At 39.3% G+C, this 15,704-nt stretch overlaps 1 pseudogene; it reads left to right on the top strand.

The window, feature by feature from the left end:
- Positions 1 to 15,223: 15,223 nt before the first annotated feature.
- On the top strand, positions 15,224 to 15,529 carry LOC129552184 (protein BEX3-like; annotated as a pseudogene).
- The last annotated feature ends 175 nt before the right edge of the window (positions 15,530 to 15,704 follow it).

Below are 15,704 nucleotides of genomic sequence, written 5' to 3' on the forward strand. Positions count from 1 at the left end.
TCTTGAGAAGACTGCTGGAAGCTTAATTTTCTTATTCATCCAATTAATTTTATAGTTGGGCCTGGAATCCCTGAGGATTTTTTTTTTTTTTTTGGTCTTTAAAGTCTAGTAGTTTATGTTTCAGATTTGAGATTTGGACATTCTGGGACAATTTTCAAAGTATATGTGCTGGGAGACAATTCTCTGAGTTGTATATATTGTAAATATATTGTATAGCAAATACACTGTATAGCAAACAGCCTCAGAAGAGAGAGACAGTTTTGTCCTCCAGGACAGAAAGGAGACATGCTCGGTTTTCAGCACAGTGAAGCGAAAGGAAGGGATGATATCTACTCATTATGAAAGACTCAGGTTCCCTGAGCTAAGAGTTCGTCTCCTGTTATATTGTATGAGCAGATATTCTCTAGCCCTCTGTACATCACCCTTGAATATTAAGGCTGAGAGGATCAATGTTAAAAGGACAGTATATTGGGTACTAATACTTCTGTGAGTAATAAGCTGTCTTTACTCTCTGACCCAGGAATCTCATGTTTTCTACTGGCAACCATAAAACTGTGCCAAGCTAACTTATTAGCTTATAAGTAGGATAAAATATAAGACTCTTCCTAGCTCTTGACAACATGCTGGGGCATTTTAATATAGTTATTTACTTTTTCTGGAAAGTCTTCTTAAATACAGTTTTAAATATTTGTTGTTCCTGTGTTTGGTTATTTCAACCTGGGACTCCTATTATATGTAGGATGAAACTTCTTTGCCCATCTTCCTTTTCAATAATTTTCAGAACCATTTTACTTCTTTTTTTTTTGAGTTATTAAAAATATTAATACATATTTATTAAAATGATAAATTTTAATACTATTAAACATACACAATACATATTTACTGAAAATAGGAAATACAGCTTTAATGAATGGGAGTATCTCCTTAAGTAGTTCATATATTCGTGGATAAACATTATTTGTTGCTGAAAAAGACAGAATTTGTCAACAGTTCTATCCTAATTTTTTTGTTTTTTATAGATGGACGCTCTCAGGAGTGTTACTCACAGGAGAAGATAGATGGGAAAGGACAATTTTGTTTTAACAATGTCATTTAAATCTCCAAACTCTTTCTGAGTTATGTGGCAAACTCCATAGAGTGCTATATTATTAAGGATTGCTTTTACAGTCTATCATTAAATAATCATTTTAACAATCTATCACTGAAACTTATTTTTAATAATCTATCAATTGACAGCATGATTAGATCCTCCTTCCATTTATTGAAAACAGTGAATTAGAAACCACCTGCCCTGCAGAATGATGTGATACCTAGGCCTTCACTTTCTAGCATCACATCAGTAGTTTGAATTGTCTCTTTATTTGGCTCTCAAGAGATTTTTGTACCCTGGAGTAAAGCACCATAGTAAGATTCTATCTAGTGGAAGAAGAGCAAGCAAAAAGGTAGGTCAGAAAGGAAAACTCACAGGAGAGTTCTCAGGCAAATCTTTTTCAACCTAGAGAACTCATAAAAGTTCCGGAACCAGAAACTGATTCCCTTAAAACCATCTGTGCCTGTGTATCCCTTGGGAAATCTTACACCTCCCCCCCACCCCAAGGGTATACATGCTGCAGTTTGTAGACTGCTTTTGTTTTTATTATTTTTGTTGTTTTTTTTTTGTTTGTTTTTTTATTTTGTTGTATTTTTGTTGTTTTCTTTGTTTTCTGCCTTTATTCAGTGTTCCATTTTAAAATTTCACTTCAATATATTCCTCCTTATACAGCTTGTAATTTATTTTTTATTTCTGAAATTGTGTTGCCTTTTTCTTCAGTTTCTTTCCTGAGTTCAGTCAACTCATTGCATTTCTTTTGCTTTTCTCATATTTGTTTTTAGATTTTTAATTTATGATTCAAATGTTTTAATTTACAAATGATTTTTAACATATGTTCAATTCATAATGCAACATGTATTATCAGTTTCTTCCATTTGGGGGAAAGGGAGACTTTTGATCAGCTACCAGTCTCATATGGACTTGGTTTGATTTATTTTCTATTTTTCCTATTCCTGAACACTGTGTGTGTGTTCTTCTCAGCTTTTTTTTTTTTAATGGATAATAATGAGGGGAATGAAAAGGATTGGGATATCTTATTCCTTTTATTCCTTTTTTAATTTCTGCAGAATCAATATTTTTCCTCTCTTAAACTTTTCCCTCATGGTCAATTCACAAAGGACATAACTCATCTCTTTATTTTATTATCTCCTAGAAGCTCTGCAACTCTGAGGCGCCAGTTCCAGTCCTGTTCACTTTCAAGCCATTTTCTCTTTGGCTGTTGCTGTGAACTACGATGTCCTGGACCTGTGTTCAATGTTTGACATTTACTATGGTACTTTCTTTTTCTGGGAGTAATGCTGTGTGTGTGTTATCCACATCCTCTTCCTCTAATGTCCCTTTTTGTGGATTCTCATAAGCCTCTCCTCCTCTACTCTCCCACCTCTAGCAACACAGACGCTCTATTGAAACACAGCACTTCCTTCTCAAGCTGTAGTTACTTCAAAGTTTGTGGTGGTGTCTATATCCTAGAGATGTAAAGGTGTGGACCAGGGATGAACGTATTGCTTTTTCTCTTAACTGATTTTTGGATATGAGGTGGAAAACTAAATGGATGCAGAAAGCTGCCATTATTTTTCAGATCATTCCAAATAGTTTAAATGCTGTTTTTGTTTTTCATTTGATCTATAGTTACTTAGAGTTTGTTTTTAAATTTCATAATGTATAGGTTCCTAAAATTATTTATCTATTTATTTTTACCTTAATTTCATTGGACTCAGATATGTGGTCTCTATGTTGTTATTGATTCTTTTAAATGTACAGAAACCCAATTAACAGCCTACTTGTGGGTTAGTTTTATACATGATCCTTATGTGTCTGAGAAGATTGTACATGCTCTAATTTCCTACTGCAGGGTTCTCCCCGTCTCTCTCTCTGTATATATACATACATATATAGGATCAGGTTTGTTAATTATATTCTTCAAATACCATGAAAGATTTGTTGTCTGTTTGATCTAATTACTGAGAAAGGCATATCAAAAATTTCCTAATGTGATGTATGTTTATCAATTTATCCTTGTTGGTCTGTCAAGTTTTGCTTTACATGGTTTGAGACTATGTTATTAAGTGTATTTTTAAAATATACTTAATTGAAGATTTTATCATTATATCTTGATTGACATTCATTTTTTTAAAAAATATGATATTGATATAGCCATACAAGCTTTGTTTTGGCAAATATATAATTTCCATCCTTTTATTTTCAGTCTTTTCATGTCCCTTTGCTTTAGTGTGGCTCTTGCAAGCAGGATGTTTGGATGTTTCAACTTAATCTGATAATTCTATATGTTAAGTAGAGAGTCTGGTACACTTGTATCATGCTATAGACATACAAAATAATGTATGTCAAAGTTATTTTTTACATTTACTCTGCTTTTATTATATTTTTAATTTAAATTTCTTTTAAGGAACTGATTTATCTTTCTGTAAAATCATATTTATCTGGAGTTTAGTAATTCTTTCATTTACATTTTTATGTTCTGTCAAATTCAAGTAAAATTAAATATATTGTTACATACTCATGTATATGTATACATACATGTATATATATATATTTATATCTATTTTTCCTACAATGCATATATATTGCTTTTACAATCCAAAAGTTATTTAGAGATAGTTTAATATGTAAATGAATAGATAAATGAAATCATATCTTTCTTTCTTTATTTTTAACATGGAAATGATGTTGTTATAACCAGGTAGATTTATCAACAGCCATAAAATGGAAGTCACCTGAAGGCAGAATCTCCTCAACCTCTCCTGCCCTGAATATTCTCTGCTGAGATTAGTAAATGCCTGCAGAAAAATAAAGAATGCTGTCAGGAGGTCGTGAACTAAGTTGCTATAGTGTGGTTACCAGAGTTAGCAAATAAAAACCTTACGCAGGGTATACTTTTAGTAACAATTTACACACTGTTTATCTGATATTCAGATGTAACTGCTGCTGCTGCTGCTAAGTCACTTCAGTCGTGTCCGACTCTGTGACCCCATAGACGGCCTCCTACCAGGCTCCCCTGTCTCTGGGATTCTCCAGGCAAGAACACTGGAGTGGGTTGCCTTTTCCTTATGTCCTGTGTTTTATCTGGCAACCTTAGCCTATGAATCCCCCTTGCCCATGCATTTCACTGGAGAGTGGCGCAAGGCAGATGTCTCTTCCTTGTAAGCCCGTGACCTGTCTCCGCTGAATGGATCTGGGAAGAGGTAAAAATGACCACTCTCTATTTGGACACCCACACTCATTGTCTCTTATTTGCTAGCAATCTCTCAGAGACCCCTTAGCACTTAATCTAGGGAATGAGGACACTATGCCTTTGGTTTTCAGCCTGCTAGAATTTCCATCTGACCCTTTGCCAACAACCCCAACACCGGCCCACCACACACAAACACACATCCAGACTTTCTGCCAATGTCAGACCTCAGGAGCTAGAACCAATCAGGGAAACCCCACACTGAAGGATTATGGCCAGGTTCTGCCTCCTCCCTGAGCTCAGGAAAAGACTGCTAACCAGTTGCCCACTCAGGACTTCCTTATTGAAAAACAGCAAATTTATTGATCCCAACAGGTGCGGGTTCCTCAAACTCATTGCAGTGTCCTCCTGGATCTTCCAATCACCCCTCTCCAATCCTTCTCCAGGAGTTTTCCCGCTCACAGTTATTCGGAACTTTCTGTTGCTCCTTCTGCTATGCCTAAATAATTATAATAAGCTAATAATTAACTTTTGTACAAAACTCTGAGTTCCCTGTGTATTCTTTTATTTGTGACAATTAGTCCTCAGTCCAGCGCTGACTGAAAAAGCATGGGCTCTGACCCTGACAGGCTTGAGTCTGAGGCCGAGATCACTCACTGATCTTGGCTTGTGGCTTTGACCAATTCACTGAGCCTCTCTGAGGCCTCTATTCATCATCTATAAAATGGGACTCGGACAAGTGACTTGAACCAATCCTTATTCTATTAGATGCCATTCAGACTCACAAGGGAAAAAAATTTGCAAACTCCATATTTGCACTAGATCGTACTCTTTTAGAAGCACGCAGGAAAAAATGCAAACTTCATTGGCAGCAGAATTAATTAGACAGATTTCAATATATCTTTCATGGCAGTCAGAATGCTGATTGGAAAGGAATTTCCAGACACAGAGTATCGTAGAAAGGAGTGAGTTTACTAAGAACAAAGAGCAGGGATAATGTGGAGCACGGTGGTCCAAACTCCTGATAGACCTTGAAAAGTCGACAGGACACTGTTAGAAGAGAGGCCAGCTCAAGGGAGAGCCGACTGAAGGGAGACTAGATAGTGAGGGGCACTAAAAACACAGCGGACCGACTTCCTGAAAAACCAGGGAGTTAGTAGCCAATTTTTATAGCCTCGAGACAAAGAAAATTCCTGCTAGAAGGGTGGAATTAGGTAATTGGAGACACTTATGCACTTTTTTCCTCTTTCTTATTTACTGTTTATCTTGTTTCCTATTTAATAAGACAATGGAAGCAAATGGAGAAATTCCTTAAAATCCCATCACAATATCCACCCCTGTGTTTGGCCTTCCCAAATGCTCTGCAAAATGACTATCCAAGCACTTCCAAGGCCTACTACTCCATATTGATGCCCTCTATCCCATCCAGTTCCATCTACTTCAGGACATTACTCTAGCCTTCTTCCCCTTTCTCTCACACATCACAAATAGTCTTTTCTCTAATGTATTTTTCTTTTAGCATACACCCTTGATGTTCTTAATTTCTTCTTGAAAAAAAGTTTAAAAGTGACAAAAACACACCTTTCATTTGACTACTCTTTCCCCTTTAAGTTATCCTAAGTTCTCTTTTTTCTTATTACAGCTAAACTGCTCAAAAATGTTTACACCTTCTGCCTGTTTCTCTTCTCTTTCTTAAACATTCTAACCAGATTTTTGTGCCCAGCATTCCAATAAAACTTCTCAAAATTACTGATAACCTTCATGTTTAGTGACCAATAAATACTTTTCACGGAGAAGGCAATGGCAAGCCACTCCAGTACTCTTGCCTGGAAAATCCCATGGATGGAGGAGCCTGGTGGGCTGCAGTCCGTGGGGTCGCTAGGGGTAGGACACGACTGAGCGACTTCACTTTCACTTTAGGGAGCTATAGGATGAGTACCAAGGTGGGCATTTTTGCCTAACTTGGCATCAGGAAGCTGGCCAGTAAGGATCAGGGGTCTTTTGGCAGCAGTTACAATGGGGCTCCGTCAGTTCCGGAGATGACCTCAGTCTGGGCTCTACTGCCATGGCCCCAGTGCAAGACCACACACCTGTGGCCTTACGATAGGACTCCACAGTGTCCACAGTAGATTAAAAATGAGGAATTTCTATAATCCTCACAACAATAAGAAGTAGACTTATTTTAGTGAGAAAAGCAAGATGGGAAATAATATGTATAATATTAATGTTTTGTGTAAGAAAGAAGGACCATAAAAACATGTTTATTGTATTTGCTTATTTTACATAAATAATACACAGAACTTAATGAAAATAGTTAAATCTTTCAGTGTGAAGATTGGGGATGGTGATGCAAAGTACAGTGGTTTAGGGCAGGGATATTCTTTCACTATATATCATTTTATATTTTTTGGATTTTGGAACCACATGATTTGTATTTTGTAATCCATTCAAAAATAAAGATAGGAAGTTGAACACTTTTAAAAATTATACGTAAAGTCTACCTCTAAAAGTTGTCAGTTAAATGAAACTATATATGAAGCATGTGTGTGTGTGTGTGTCTGTGTAGTGTTACAGAATTATGTATTTTGATAGAGAAAATTTTGCAAGTTAACTGCTAAGGAAAAAATAATCATGCATTATCCCAACGCACAGAGGCAAATCTGTTAATATTTTTCATATTGTTTATCAATATTTATATGGTTATTTAAATATTTTTACATAGGGAGTATGTACAGTTTTTTACCCTGCATTTACCTTAAAACAAAGCCATCCTTTGTAACTTCTGTTTTTGATATCTGTAGTATACTTAATTATGTAAATGACCTTTATCACCTGTTTACTTGTCTGTGTTCCCATGGCCCTGTCAACTCCCCAAGGACAGGGGCTGTGCCTTATTCATCTTTGTGTTCCCTGGGTGTGATTTGTGGAGGTATCTTGATAAGTATCTATTGAATAAATGCACACATTATTTGACCAAAATTATCTAAGGAGTCACTTATTGTTGGGTGTTTGGGTCATTTCCAATTGTTTTCACTCCTCTAAATAATGCTAGCACAGTCATCTGTATTTATGAATCACAAATCACTGTGCACATCTTTACTTGTTTCCTTAGGCAAAATTCCTAGAAGTGGAATTACTGGCTCAATGGATAGGAAAAATTTAAGGTTGTTGAAATCACACTGCTAATTTGCCTTCCAAAATGTTGTCCCAATATGCACTCTCGGCAGCTGCCACAGGAGGCCTGGTCCTGACATTCACTGAAATCTGGAGCTCCTGTCCCTAAAATCTTTGCTTATTATAAGCAGGACAAGAAAATGGCATCCCATATACAATCCTATTGCACTGAAGTTTCTTTAACATTTTTTAGTGAGTTTGAACAGGTTTTCAAATTTTCTCAGACATAATTTTTTTTAATTTTGTTTGCTCATACACTTCATACATCTGTCTACTCGGGCTTTCATATTTTTCATCTGTATCTTCTCATTTTAAACTGTGACTCTCCCTGCTTGTCTCTTTCCTCATAGGTTACCTAATCGTCTCCAGGGAATTTTTTAGAAGTTTAGGGGAGATGCATATTATGGAAAATTTCCAATATACAAAACAGTAGAGAGAGAAGTACAACCAAGTCCCAAGTTCCTGTCACCCAACCTCAACAACCTTAAGTACTTTGACAGTTTTATTTGTTTGTTATGTTTCTTCCCCAACATACACAGACATTTGAAAAACATTTTTTTTCCTAGAGTATTTTGGGCAAATCCTAGACATCACAGCATTTTCCCCCTAAATAGCCAAAGAATTTTTAAGCTGCCATATGAGTATTTCTATTTAAGAAGTGCACGGATTGAGTCCACAATAAGGAATTTATTTTTAACAGATTGGAATCCTGTCCTCTATCATTTCTCTGCATTCAATGGCTCTTTCTTTATGTGAAACATGGCCTTTGTCTTTCTTCAGCCCACCTGCGTGTACTCCGTGGGAGACCACTGAAATATTGCAGCCATGCATTTAGGTCAGAAGAATGGCCAAGGCCTTGTCAGAGTTACCCAGGTCTATAGGAGCGGAGAACCATCAGTTTGCATTTGCTGAGCATGTATGTAAACAACTCATCTCCATCGTTTGCAAACTGATTGCCCACCTTCATCAAACTCATCATTCAACAGTGTTAATGCTGCCAAGTCTTAATTCATCTTCATCAAACGGCAGCTTGTGTTGAGAAGGGAAATGGGTTGATTTCCGTCCCCTCCCCATGAAATGGCAGCTTCTTTGTCAGTCTGGAAACAATGCATCCCTCTGCAGACTGGGCTTCACGTTTTAAGCAGAACTCAAGACGGGGGCAGTACTTTTATTTCCTCTCTTGGGACCATTTTACCCAATTTCAAATATCTGTAGAAATCGGAGTCCAAAGAAACTTTCTCAAATGGGAGGACTCTAGGTGTGCAGGGTGGAAGGAGAGGGAGAGAGAGCATGAGAGTGCGTCTGCAAGACAGCTAAAGTCGTTTTTAAAAAATAAGTGCTTGCAAAGACAGAATTGCAGCCAGGCTGGAAGAAGAGAAGGCCACGCACCCCCCGCGCTCCGACCTGCCGTTCCCTGTGCTAATCCCGGTGACAGCAACAGAAGCTACTGGAATCTGAGCCGCCGGCCTGACTTCAGCACCTGGCGCTGGAGGCCGGGGCTGGGGATCTGGGGAAGTTATGCTGTGGGAGCGAAGAAAGCCCAGCTTGCTGAGGCCCAGACCCACTGTGTTGGGGATCCTGAGGCCACTCCAGAGATGTCGACACGCCTTTCATGAACCAGCACTTGCCTGCTTTCTGAGCCAGCCCCTTTTCCTCTCCTGACCTGGTGTGCTGCAAGGAGAGGAGCCCGTCCCTAAGATTAGGGAACATTCTTGCTGTGTGTGTGCATGCTTGCATGTGCACGTGTGCATATGTATGAGAGTGTGTGTATGTGTGTGCACACACATGTGAGTGTGCCCGTGTCTTGCTCTTGCTTCAGGAGCTGGAAGTTACAAAGCATCACCTTCAAAATGAAGCCTGCTGTCAAGTGGTAAACAAGGCGGATTCTGGGGATTAGAATGTCAAGCCAGGTCTTTGCTAACATGCACGGTGGCCGGGTGGTGCCCAGAAAGGTTTTTAAAGGCTGGAGGCGGCACGAGGTGTGTGAAACCAGAGCTTTCCCTTTCCGTGGAAAAAGCAAGGGGGAACAGGAGGAGACAGGCTCTCTCACACTGAAACGTGTTTAAAGAAGAATCATTTGAATTAAAATAGATGCGCTCCCGAAATAATCTTGTTTTGAAAGCTCAGAAATCTTAGGAAGAGAAAAAGGCTATCAGTACACTTACCCTTTGAATCCGTTATGGCCCTTGCTATTTATAATTTATTTTTCCTCCATGTGGCTTAAAATAATCAACAGACATTATCACGTTAACTCTTGCAATCCCCCTCGCCCTTCCACAAAGTTCTGTCCTTCAGGCCACAAAGGACACAGCCCTAGCCCTGTGGATGTGGCCTCCCCTGCCCTGGCTCCTCTGAGCCCCCTGGCCGGCCCGGGCCTGGGAGAACATTCTGGCCACCACAGTTCACCGTCTTTCCTCATCTGCCCCAATGCCAGGTGGCAGGGAGCCTGCTGGAGGACGTCAGCGGAGGAGAGCCGTCAGGACCCCAGAGACGCCCTAGGCCATGTCCCTGCTGCAGTGTCCTAACTGGTGTCACTGCAAGGCCCACAGCAAGTTATTGTTAACAACAATAAAACCCTGGTGTTTACAAGTTGTTAACTTTTTTAAAAAAGCAAATTAGCGAAGGGTAAAGTTATCTCAAGAGAGGGCGGAAAATAGCAGCTCACACAGTAGGTATGTGTTAACTTGAAAAAATTCACATGAAAATTCATATTATCAGTTTCTTTTTGAAAACCCAGAGCTGGAGTCAGCCCTTGATAGGAGCTAAGTGTCCCTGTCCCTTCAGTCGGGAGCAGGGCTCTCTCTTCAAGTGACACTGAGTCCCTGAGTGGGCACACCACTTCCCCAGGAGAGATACTACTGGCCCCCTGCGGACTTCTGGGGTGTGACCTCTGGAAAGCAGGAATGGAAACAGTTTTCCTGGGGGCCAAACCTATAAAATTTACGGCTTCCCAGGTGATGCTAGTGGTAAAGAACCCATCTGCCAATGCAGGAGACATAAGAAACACGAGTTTGATGGCTCGGTCAGGAGAAAGAAATAGCAACCCACCCCAGTATTGTTGCCTGGAGAATCCCATGCACAGAGGAGCCTGGTGAGCTATAGTCCATAGGGTCGCGCAGAGTTGGACACAAGTGAAGCAACTTAGCACGCATGCGCACACACATTTTAAGAAAAAAATACAAAGTTAGAGATACCCTTACCACAAAATCCTGAAAAATAACATAGTTTTAAAAAATAATACTTCAAGCATGACGAGCCTCTTTAATACTCTTTTTTAATGTTGTTTTTTGACTGTATACTCTTTGACTAAGTCTTCTTATGTAAATGATTGTGTAATATTGTCTCGAGAAAGAATAGATAAAAATTGGCTCTCTCCCTTAGATCAGCTGTTTGAAATTTGGTTTAAGTTATTGATAGCATAAAAGAGCTTCTTCCAGCTTCACCTTTCGTTACTGGTAGTATCACATGAATTTTTAGGATTGTTGTCAAATTTAAGAAAACTTTTATCAAATTTCTTTCATATCTGAGCTACTGCAATTGTGCCTGAGGTTTGAAATACTGTTACGGGCTCGTGCCTGTAACATAGCAATTCTAATCAGTTCTGTTTTACATGATTCCCATTGAAAAAGGAAAAAGGACATACAGTACAATTATAATCGTCTGTTCTGCCTTACTGAGTATATTCTTGCATAAGTGAACTTCAGTTTTGACTAGGCATTGATGAGAATTGAATCCATTGCTCACAATTTTATTTGCTGAATAATTAGAAGATTATCTTACCATAGTCTGTGTATGTTTCAACCCTTATGTCTCCTGCATTACTCACATATTTCAGGAGCTGGATGCCTCGGGTGCTGAGAGAGTTTGCAGAATGGGCAGGAGGCACATTCTTGGAAGTCACTCCTATACTAGCATGGCCAGCAATGATTTATCATTGACAGTGATGCAAACCACAGAAATACATCCCACTAAACCCAAACTCAATTCATCCTACTCAAACTGCTGTAACAGACACAGAAAAGCCCTGAGCCACTCCAATGCCACCAGTGCCACAGAGAGAAGCTTGACAGAGCAGACGAGAGGGTGGAGAGTGACAATGGTTGCACAATTGCCATTCAAACCCCTCAGCTTGCAAACTTTGCAAATATGTGGATCCATCTGCATATATTGTGAAGGCCCCTCCCCAGAGTCTTAAAGGGAACTAGAAAGGGAGAGGCCCAAAGTCAAAGCTTCACTCGCTTATGGGTGAATTGGCCTCTGATGAATAATAACAATGTCACGCCCCACTTTCCTGAATGGAAAAGAAAGATGTTAAGAAAGATGTTGTAGAGATGCTGGACTTTCACATCACCCACAGCCCCTGGGACCTGAGCCAGGACCCATTGTGACTGCCCTTTACTGCTTCATCACGAGTTATCGTGGTGCTTATCAATCGTTGAAGAGACTTACTTCTCCAAAATTATCTTTTGGACTTTTGTCAAAACCTGTATCTTGTGAAGGAAATACATCTTTGCATTTCAACTCAAACTCATCCATTCTGATGGCCTTGCCCACCAGATGCCCTATCACAGAAAAATGGCAGAGGACTGCTGTGCTGGTGGGAGACCCTTATTTGCAGGTAGAGAGATGTGAGAACTGCCTGAGCATATTGGGCCCAAGATTAGATGCCTCCTGAACCATCCTTAGCCCAAAGTTCTTTCCACTGAGACTCAGAGCAGAATCTCAGCTTTAAAGTAGCTCTATAGTTTCTTCTCACGCCTGGTAAAACACCACATGTTCAGATGGGTCTCACTTAATGTGCTGGTCGGGTGTTGTGCCAATGTTGTGTCACCACCCACCTCAAAACCCTATGACTTGAAACAATCATCATTTATTCTTGGGGATTTGAAAGGTTGGCTGGAGAGGCTCTTTTTCCTGCCATAGGATTGTGAGCCTAATGTGGTTTGCTCCACACATGCTCATCTTCCTTGGACCAGAGGACTAGCCTAGACACGCTCTTCTCAGAGTGATGGCAGAGGTTCAAGGTGATGAGCAGAAACATGTGAGGCCTCTTAAGACAGGCTTGGAACTGGCACACTACAGCTTTCATCCACATTCCATTGGTCAAAACAAATCCTGTGGTCAAAATCAAAGTACAGGAGGTAAAGGGTACTCCATTCCTAAGGCTATGGCAAAGGTGTAAATGCAAAGAGGAGTGAAAACTTGGGTCAATAATTCAATCTTCCACACCTAGCGAAGAGCACAGATGACAGATGGGCAAGTCCAGCAGCCCACTGTAGAGATGAGAGAATTGGGGAGTGCCACAGACAACACAGCTCCAACAGGGCATCTGGCAGGGGCCAACGTGGACAGCTGGGTAGATTTACTGCTGAACCACTGTGCCCAAAGAGCATTGACTAATGGATTGATGTCCATCTGGAAGAGGTTTGCAGAGGCATGCCATTAACTTCTGCCCTGCTCCACTGTTCTCATCCACATTTTGGATGTAAGTATTGGAATCATGTCTTACCAGATCTGCAGGTGATAGCCTGACTATCAGTGAGGAGCATGATTAATACGTTTGATGGCAATTTTAAAATTCAAATTGGTATTAACAGGCTGGACTTATGGGTCCAAAGCAAGAATGAATAAATAAAAAGGAAATTAACATTTATTGAACATCTACTATATGCCAGGCACATGTTTTATTTAATCCTTGCAACACTTTGAAGCAAATATCCTTTGATTTTTCAGATTAAAAAACTATATCCTAGAAAAAGAAGAATAAACTACATCCAAATCAAGCAAAAGGAAGGAAATAAAAAGAAGTATGAAAATAAATCAGAGACTAGAAAAACAATAGAGAAAATCAATAAAACTAAAGCTGGTTCTTTAAATAAAGATCAACAAAATGGATGAAACTTCAGCTAAGCTGATCAAGGAGAAAGGGAGGAAACTCAAGTCATTAAAATCATGAACGAGAGGCATTATTACTGACCTTACAGAAATAAGAAGTATTGTAAGGGAACACTATAAATAACGTTACATCAGTAAATTCAATAACTTAGATGAAATGGACAAATTTTTAGAAAGATACAAGTTACTAAGACTGTCTCAAGAAGAAACAGAAAATCTGTATAGGCCTATGACAAGAAATCAAACAAGTAATTTAAAAATTTCCCATAAAGATAAGCAGTGCTGGTACAGAGGGATTTACTGGTAAATTCCACTGGATGTTAAAGAAGAATTAATACCAACCTCTTCACAAATTCTTAGGAAAATTAGAAGAAGAGGAAATATTTCTCAACCCATTTTATTAAGCCAATGTTATCCCAATATCAAAACTAGATAAGGACATCATACTCGCACACACCAAAAGAATCCTACAGAATTGCATGACTAAAGATATGAAAATCCTCAACAAAATATTAGCAAACCAAAACCAGCAACATATATGCAATGAAATTATATGGCATATAAACAATTATATGCCATGATAAAATGCATTATCCCAAGAATACAAAGTTGGTTAACCTTCAAAAATCAATTAATATAATACACCATATTGGGCCTCCCTGGAAGCTCAGTGGTAAATAATCCGCTTGCAATGCAGGAAATCTAAGAGATGTGGATTCAGTCCCTGGATTGGGGAGATCCCCTGGAGAAAAGCCTGGCAACAAACTCCAGAATTCTTGCCTGGAGAATCCCATGGATAGAGGAGCCTGGCAGGCTAGAGTCCATAGAGTCTCAAGAGTCAGACGTGACTGAAGCAACTTAGCACAAGCATGAGCAATACACCATATTAATGGAATAAAGACAGAAACCATGAGATAATTTCAACAAATGCAGAAAACATACTTGACAAAAATCAATACACTTTCATGATACAAGCACTCAACAAACTAGGAACAAAAAGGAACTTCCTCCATCTGCTACACGGCATTTATGTAAAACCCACAACTAGCATCATACTAATGGATGAAAGATTAAACACTGTCTCCTAAGATTAGGAGCAAGATAAAGTTGTCCATTTTCACAAATTTTTTTAAAGCATGTACAGGAGTTTCTAGTCAAGACAATTAGGTATGAGAAAGAAATAAAAGGCATCAAGATTGGAAGGGAAGAAGTAAAAGTCCATTTTCAGATGCCATGGTCTTCTTTATAGAAATGCTAAACAATGCACTAAAATACTATTAGAACTAAAAAATGAATTCAATAATGTGGTAAGATAAAATACCTGTAATAAAAAATCAACTATATTTTTATACAGTAACAATTCAATATTAAACAGCTTAAGACTGGGATTAATAAAGCAATTCCATTTACAATAGTATCCAAAAGAATAAATACTTAGGTTTAAATTTAACAAAATTAAAAAAATAAAAGAAATACAAGACTTGACTTGTTGGAAGAAAATAAAGAAGAGCTAAATAAATGAGAAGACATACCATGTTCATTTTTTGGAAGACAATATTATTAAGATGGCGACTAGAAGTAGGCATTGGGGACGAACTTGGCAGTGACGTGAAGCCTTCACGGGACCAGGAGCTGCATAGTGACACAGCCTTCAGTGTAGCAGTCACGCCTGTCTGGGTACCAGCTCTCCACTGCTCCCTCACACCGGGCTAGCTTCAGACCTGAGGCAAGCAGATCAGGTCTGTGGGATGAAGCATGGCAGTGGGGTACTTGTGACAAGAATCAAAAGGAGAAGGAAACAGCAAGGATAGGCCCAGAAAAATGACCAGGGAGAAAAATCTCATTATGGTGAATATCCATAGGAAAAGAAAGAAATGGAGCAGCCCATGCAGAATGGACAGGAAGACTGCCCTTTGGGAGGGGGTGAATGCCACCAGTCAGCAGGAAATCATAGAGGATGACAGGCTCACGACTTGCCCCTAATTTCCCATGGGCCATACACAGTAGGCAGGACAATGATGGGATCAGTGGAGATGGAGATGATATGGAAATTTTCATAGAGGAATTGAGAGAAATTAGGAGAAAACAGGGAGCTGTAATTGAGGAACTGTCTTCCTAACCTCATGGGGGAGGTCTCTAATCATCAGGACCACCATGACGAACTTTGCCTTATGCCTTGACTCCTGCCATTTTCCATGAGATTAATACTGTGATTCCCACTGTTGTCCTCTATAGCCTTGCATTTTCTTGTTAAAGCCTTTACTGGTCCATTTGCTGTGAACCTTATGTAATCTCCATGTGTCAGATGAGTCCTGTGTTACCAGCTTCTAATTGGAGATTGCCTTGGCACTCAAT

The sequence above is a fragment of the Moschus berezovskii genome, chromosome 1 (assembly GCF_049115385.1).
Source record: "Moschus berezovskii isolate FMDL1 chromosome 1, NW_MosBer_1.0, whole genome shotgun sequence".
Taxonomy (NCBI): Eukaryota; Metazoa; Chordata; class Mammalia; order Artiodactyla; family Moschidae; genus Moschus; species Moschus berezovskii.